This window comes from Mastomys coucha, chromosome X (assembly GCF_008632895.1).
Source record: "Mastomys coucha isolate ucsf_1 chromosome X, UCSF_Mcou_1, whole genome shotgun sequence".
Taxonomy (NCBI): domain Eukaryota; kingdom Metazoa; phylum Chordata; class Mammalia; order Rodentia; family Muridae; genus Mastomys; species Mastomys coucha.
In genome coordinates, this window is record NC_045030.1 from 72,882,382 (window position 1) to 72,888,731 (window position 6,350).

A 6,350-nucleotide genomic window follows, 5' to 3' on the forward strand; every position below is an offset into this window, starting at 1 on the left:
AGATCTTCTTCAATTTCCTTCTTCAGAGACTTGAAGTTCTTGTCAAATAGATCTTTTACTTGCTTAGTCAGAGTCACACCTGGAGGGCATAGCCAATAAACTTGCCTTCCCAGACATTCCTTCCCGAAAAAGGTATTTAATCTCAGGTCTTCCTTCCCTTCCTTCCCTTCAAAACTTCCCACACACCTGTCCCTGATTTCCTTCAAGTTCATGACCTCTTTTCTCCTAATTGTCATTGCATGTACACTTGTACATGTATAAAAATGTATGTTCCTGAATATTAGCCATTCAGTTCATATAATGTAAACTGTATTATGTTCTCAGGGATGACTGCTTGGCACTGGACAAGAAATTGGTATACTCTTCACTTTGGAAGACCACTTCTCCCTCTCCCAGCTATACTTAGTTACCTATAGTTTTTGGGTAGGGTTGAAGCCTCCTGGGATTTGTCCTGTCCATCTTGGCATGTCCATTGGTGTCCTTGTTCAGTTAATGTTTTGGCAATCATGTTGGTAAGACTTTACAGATAGACCCTTTGATATTACTAGGTGACACATTCTCACAGCAAACTCCTTGATCTCTCTAGCTCTCACAGTCTTTCTGTCTCCTCATGCACAATGTTCCCCGAGCCTTAGTTTCAAGAGTATGTTGTATATGTATCTTTACTAACAACGCACATGCTTTCTGTAGGAATATATTGCAGTTTACTTGTTCACCCTTCACAGTGAACAACTAAGTGTCTCCAGAGTTTGGATTCTCTGTGTATCGTTAGTTTCTCCTGATACACACGTATACTCATTTCACTGGTATACAGGGAATTGGAAGTGCTAAGTCATTATTCAATATGTGTGTACTCAGCTCTACTAGATACACGTTTCCCAACTGTCATTCTATACTCCACCATGAAGCAGTATGAAGACTTCCAGGACTCTTCATCCCTGCCAGCACTTGCTGTCATCACTCCAGGTAGTTTAGGCCATCGTGGTGAGTAGTGACTCTCACTGTAGCTTTCATTTTAATTTATCTGCTTAGTATGAAATCTATCACTGTATCACACAGTTATTAATGTTTTGCATTTCCTGCCTTGATATTTATCCACTCTGGCTTTTGCCAGCTTTTTGATTGCATTGTCCACCTATTAATAATTTTTACAACTTTTAAAATCTTTCTGTGTAAAAGCCTTTACCAGTGTTGGGTGCTACAAATCCCTTTTTCTGGTTTGTGCTTGCTTTTTCAATCTGCACCACCCTTTTAATGAAGAGGGTTTTGTTATTGTAACACAGTGAAGCTGCTTTAACTTTTCCTTGTGCTCCATGCATATATATCATGTTTAAGAGGTTATTACCTACCTTTGGATCAGGAAGACATTTGCCTACATGATCTTCTAAAAGCCTTATGTTTTACCTCTACCATCTAAGTTGTACTTCATTTCTCTAATCCTTAAAGATACCCAGATTATCCTTCTACAACACGTTGAAAACACAATCCATTCTCTACTTGTGGACAGTATTTCTCTGTAATCAATCACAGCTTATTTATTCATGAGTTTGTCTATAGGTTCACTCTTCTATGCCCTCACTCTATTTCTTTTTCCTAATGCCAAACCAGGCAAATGTCACCAAACAGCTATTGACAATAAACTTCTCAACAAGAACTAAGAGTTTCAAAGATAGGGATAACCACATTAGCAAGATCTTCTTGACAGTCAACTGGAAATGCTTGGACTTGACCCAATAAGCTAAGAGGTGCCCTGACCCAATAATCTAAGGGGTGCCTGGCATGTCAGAGACAAAACGAAAAATGAGATTAAAAAGAATCCCTTTAGGATGATAAATCTGAGAACCACATCTCAATGTGGAGGCCGGAAAAAAATGTGAAGGTTAATCTACCCTTTCAAGGCTGATATCCCAGAGGCCTGGATGAAGAAGGTTGCAGTAAAAACAGAAATGAAGAGATGGATCCAAGAGATGTTTAGAACAGAAAGATGAAATTATGGCATTTGCTATGAGTCAGTGCAAGAGGGAAGAAGTTGGAGCCTGAGAAATAGTGCCAAGCTTTCCAGCTTGGAAGCTGAGAAATGATTCTGGTTTGATGAAAGACACAAATAAAGTAGTTAGGGGAGTGGTTTCTACCACTCAGTCCTGAAAGCTCAGATGATGCTGCAGTAGTGGCCTTAACTTTTTAGAGATGATCTCTGTCAGGCTGCTGAACTATGGCACACAGCTGGATGAGAGTTGAACCAGTATTTAGGGGCACATTCAGTCCACTTAGGCATGACAAACTGGATCTGCTTTGCATACTGAACACAGTTTGATCATAAGGCTATTGAGAAGTATATTATTTGATCACTAAGCAACTATGTTTTCAATGGCATTATCAGACATATTATAAGAGTAGCAACAATGAAAACAACTACCAAAACTAACAGAAGGTCAACTAACAGGAAAACCCAACAGCTAGACTTGGACTAATTCATGGAACACTGTGACCTTAAACATATCTAAAATGCACTCTGAATATCCATGACTCTGCACACTGCAGCCCTCATCTTGCTTTCCTGACACAGCTGCTAGGCACCAAACCATTCAGGACTCTATTTCCCTGAAGAGACAAAAGCATATTTACAGAGACTGAGTGTGTAAAGAGCAGACAGATGAAGCAGGTTCCCTGAGATAACAAGAGTCCTGGTAGCAGATAATGTTCAGAAAATACTAACATACACAGTTCCATGATACCACTAATTAGATTGTTTGAAAGAGGCTATTCATGCTTTAGATCATAAAATAATTTCCTTAATAGTTTAAATAGCAAATAAAACTAAACTTCAACTTGAGGTTCATTTGGTAAAAAAGGGATCTAGAAAGCTTTGGCAAATAAATATAGGGGCATTGCTGATAGGATTATCTAATTCCAGGAAACATTAATAAAGAATGGGCTATAGGAAGAGCTATACATGAGAATTTATTTTGTAATGAGGGCAATAGCATTATTTATTCTCAGTACTACTAATGTTTGCAAAAGAAGCAGAAGGTGATATGAGGGGAGTGTGCCCTGAACCACATGGGCTGAGTCAGCAAAATGAGTCCTCTGGAAACATCATTCCCTAAAATCAGGGCCAGAGTACATAGTCACACGAAGCTGAAAATGTGGCACAGTCCGTGAATCTGATGCCTCGAGCCACCTGGCATTTGTTCTGTGGTATGAAAACTAATGAGAGCTTTTTTCTTAGTCTCCAGAAAAATTGTTTCAGAAAATTGAAAACTCACTGCAGGCTCCAAGTCCTAGTACCCTCCCCTCCTGTTCCCCCATTCAATGAATCTTCTATTCACCCCATTTCTTCCTCATTCTCTTGTCATCTATCCACTCACAGTCAGAGATCCTTACTGTCTTATTTATTCAGTCACAAATATCCACTTATCCATAAGTGCCTACCCACTGCCATGTATTCATTTGTCTACTTACTTTCAGTGCCAGGATTCAGGCTCAGGACCTCATGCATGGTAGGCCAGGACTAGATTATCCACTCCAAAGGATGGCTTTCTATTTGTCCACCTTCTTGTTTTGTTTTTTTTCACAGTATGCCCAGGATGACTTAGAACTGTTATTCCTACTGCCGCAGCCTTCCACAAGTAGGACCTACACCCTTAGCCCACTACATCTAACCACAAGCATTTCTTAAGTAGATTCCCAGTGCTGTCGGAGCTGAAGAGAAGCCCTGGTATTGGGTTCTCAAGGAGTTCAGTCCCTACCTACAGAAGGCCAGGGGCACAAGCTAAGTAACCATATCACAAACCAATGAGAAGCAAGGACTGTTTGAAGCTTAGGAAATCCAGGCATTGCAGGGGAAACAAACTCTAAAAGCCTGCATGATTGGACCTAGAAAGATGCCTCAGCAGTTAAGAGCATTGGATGCTTTTCTACAGGCCCCAGGTTTGATTCCCAGAACCCATGTTGTGACTCACAACAGTCTGTACCCCAGTTTGAGGGGATCCAATACACTCTCCTGGTCTTCACAAACATGAGGTACATATGTGGTACACAGATATGTATGCAGACAAATGCCCACAAACATAAGATAATAAATAACAATTTAAAAGCTTGAAATATTTGTCCCCTCCTTTGCTCTCTCTATGATAGCAGAGATCATCTCAATTTTTGCTGTCCCTTGGTGAGGCCTGGTGATGAAGTTCCTGGCATCCAGGGGACAATAATGAGATAGCATTAATGAGGTGGGGAGCTAAAGGTGCTAGATGATGCTCTTTTGGAATGCTTTTCTGAGAAGAGCTCAGAAGACAGACCATGCCAAATGAGAAGGGTCTCAATGAGGACTGGATTTGGATGGCATCTTGTTCTAAAAATCAGTTGGGACAATGGCCAAAGGATGAGAAACTGCTTGGAATGTTCAGGGAACAGAACTATCCAAAATAAAATATGAAGGACTCCGTGTGTGTTTTCCTGAAGACATTAGGATCTCTAGGGAAAGTTTAATGCCTGTTTGCTGAGAAGCCTGACTGCTGCGCCAAACATAGAGAGTGCACAACAACTCTGAATCCATTCGCCAAGTACCATGGAATACTCTGGCTGCCAGGAAAGGCACATAGAGTAGAGGAAGGCCATGGCAGGGAGGGAGGCAGGAGGAGGCAGGAGGAAGGCTCCAAGCTGAGCCTCAACTCATGCTTGTCAATGATGTGATGGAGACAGGCCAGCTGATCCTAAGGGCCTCAACAGCCCTGACATTCTAGGACTCTAATTATAGAAGTGAAAGCTTCATTCCAGATAGCTGGGGAAATCCTTGGGTTCAATTTCACCTCCTGGGGCTTTAGTTCAGCTGGCACTGAGGCAGTTAAAAAGAAATGGAATGGGAATCCAGAGAGCTTCCATCAACCTAATTGTCCCTCAGCAGACTGTTTGCTTCTAGATGTCAGCAGCTCTCTGAGGAATGCGGAACAACAGCCTTTTCACAGGCAAGGGTCGCTTTGGTTCCTGATCTTTGCTTTTTGCATTGAGAAGAGGCTGGGTCATATAGGCCAACAGGAAATCAAAAGCCAGATTCCTTCCAGACTTTTGTTTCCCAAAAAAAAAAAAAACCTAAAAGGAAAGAGAATATAGTCGATTGCATAGACACTATTCTAGTAAATGCTTGTCAGTTTTCAGAAGAGTGCCTCACTTCCAAAATCTCTCCATTTCTTGGTCTGCCTAAGTAGGACCTGTGGAGAGCCAGTGACATGGAGGTATCATTCATTCAATGTGCACAATGCACAGACACAAATGTCGTTTAAGGAAAGGGGCTATGAACAGTTAAACTGGTTACTAGAAAGCCAATAGGACTAGTCAGGAAAAACAAAATAAACCTGTACTTTTCATAAGCTAGTAAACAGTTTTCCCCCTGTGGAGTGATGCTATACCAGTGTTTCCTTGAAAAGTTTGACTGCAGTAGAGCCCCATCCCAGGGAGACTCCACAAAGCTAAGCCTGTGGTATGTCTGAGGAACTATACATTGGGAGGAAGAGAGAAAAAAACTGAGATCACAGAAGAGGCTGAGCCTTGTCAGCTGATGCTGGTGGGGCCTTTGATGACATAAGCAGCATAGAGGAAATGTATGGTAAAACGTTCCAGGATTGAGCTGTGGAGCCTGGTAGAGGATGTGCCAACGGACCCATCATCCTGGAGGATCAGGCAATAGAAAGACTTGGGAAAATAGACACATCTGAGGGAAGAACTGATAGACACTAGGGAGCACCTTCCAGTTTCACCTTAGTGATCTCCTTGAGAGTCAGGGAGGGGAGGGGCAGAGAAGTTCTGACTTCATTAGTTACTCAGAGAGTCTTTAGGTAGATCTAAACAGATTTTGTCCAGAAGGCTGCTGGATATCAGTTTGAGGAAGAAGCACCCATAAGACTCTCAGGGAATGATAGTCCCCTCTCCAAACTGCAGCCCAGCCCTACCCCCAGAACCATGGCTATAAAGACCACATGGAAGGTTTTGCTTTCATAGAATTCCAAGAGACTTGTGATGGGAGCTTCTGAGCTTCTACCAGACCAATCTCCTTCATCCAGCACTGTCCTGGTTACTTAAGTATTTCCTTCTCCAAAGCATGCCCTCTCGCCTTACCTAAATCTCATCTGTCCCTTGACTGGAGCTGTGGATCCTGCTTGGACCTCCATAGACACTCAATCTAGGACAGTGGGAAAATGGCTGGAGTGCATACTATTATCTCTGCAGTGGGTCCTGCCATGCCAACGATATAAGCACTTTAATGCTATGGCACAGCAAGGTTGTCACTAGAGTCATGCTGCATTCCATCAAAATCCTGTGTTCATCCAAGCCAGGCCAGAGGCCTGCGTATGCCT

At 42.2% G+C, this 6,350-nt stretch overlaps 1 pseudogene; it reads left to right on the top strand.

The window, feature by feature from the left end:
* The first annotated feature begins 902 nt into the window (after nucleotides 1–902).
* The window catches only part of LOC116103919, an 84,953-nt pseudogene continuing 79,505 nt past the window's right edge, over nucleotides 903–6,350 (top strand).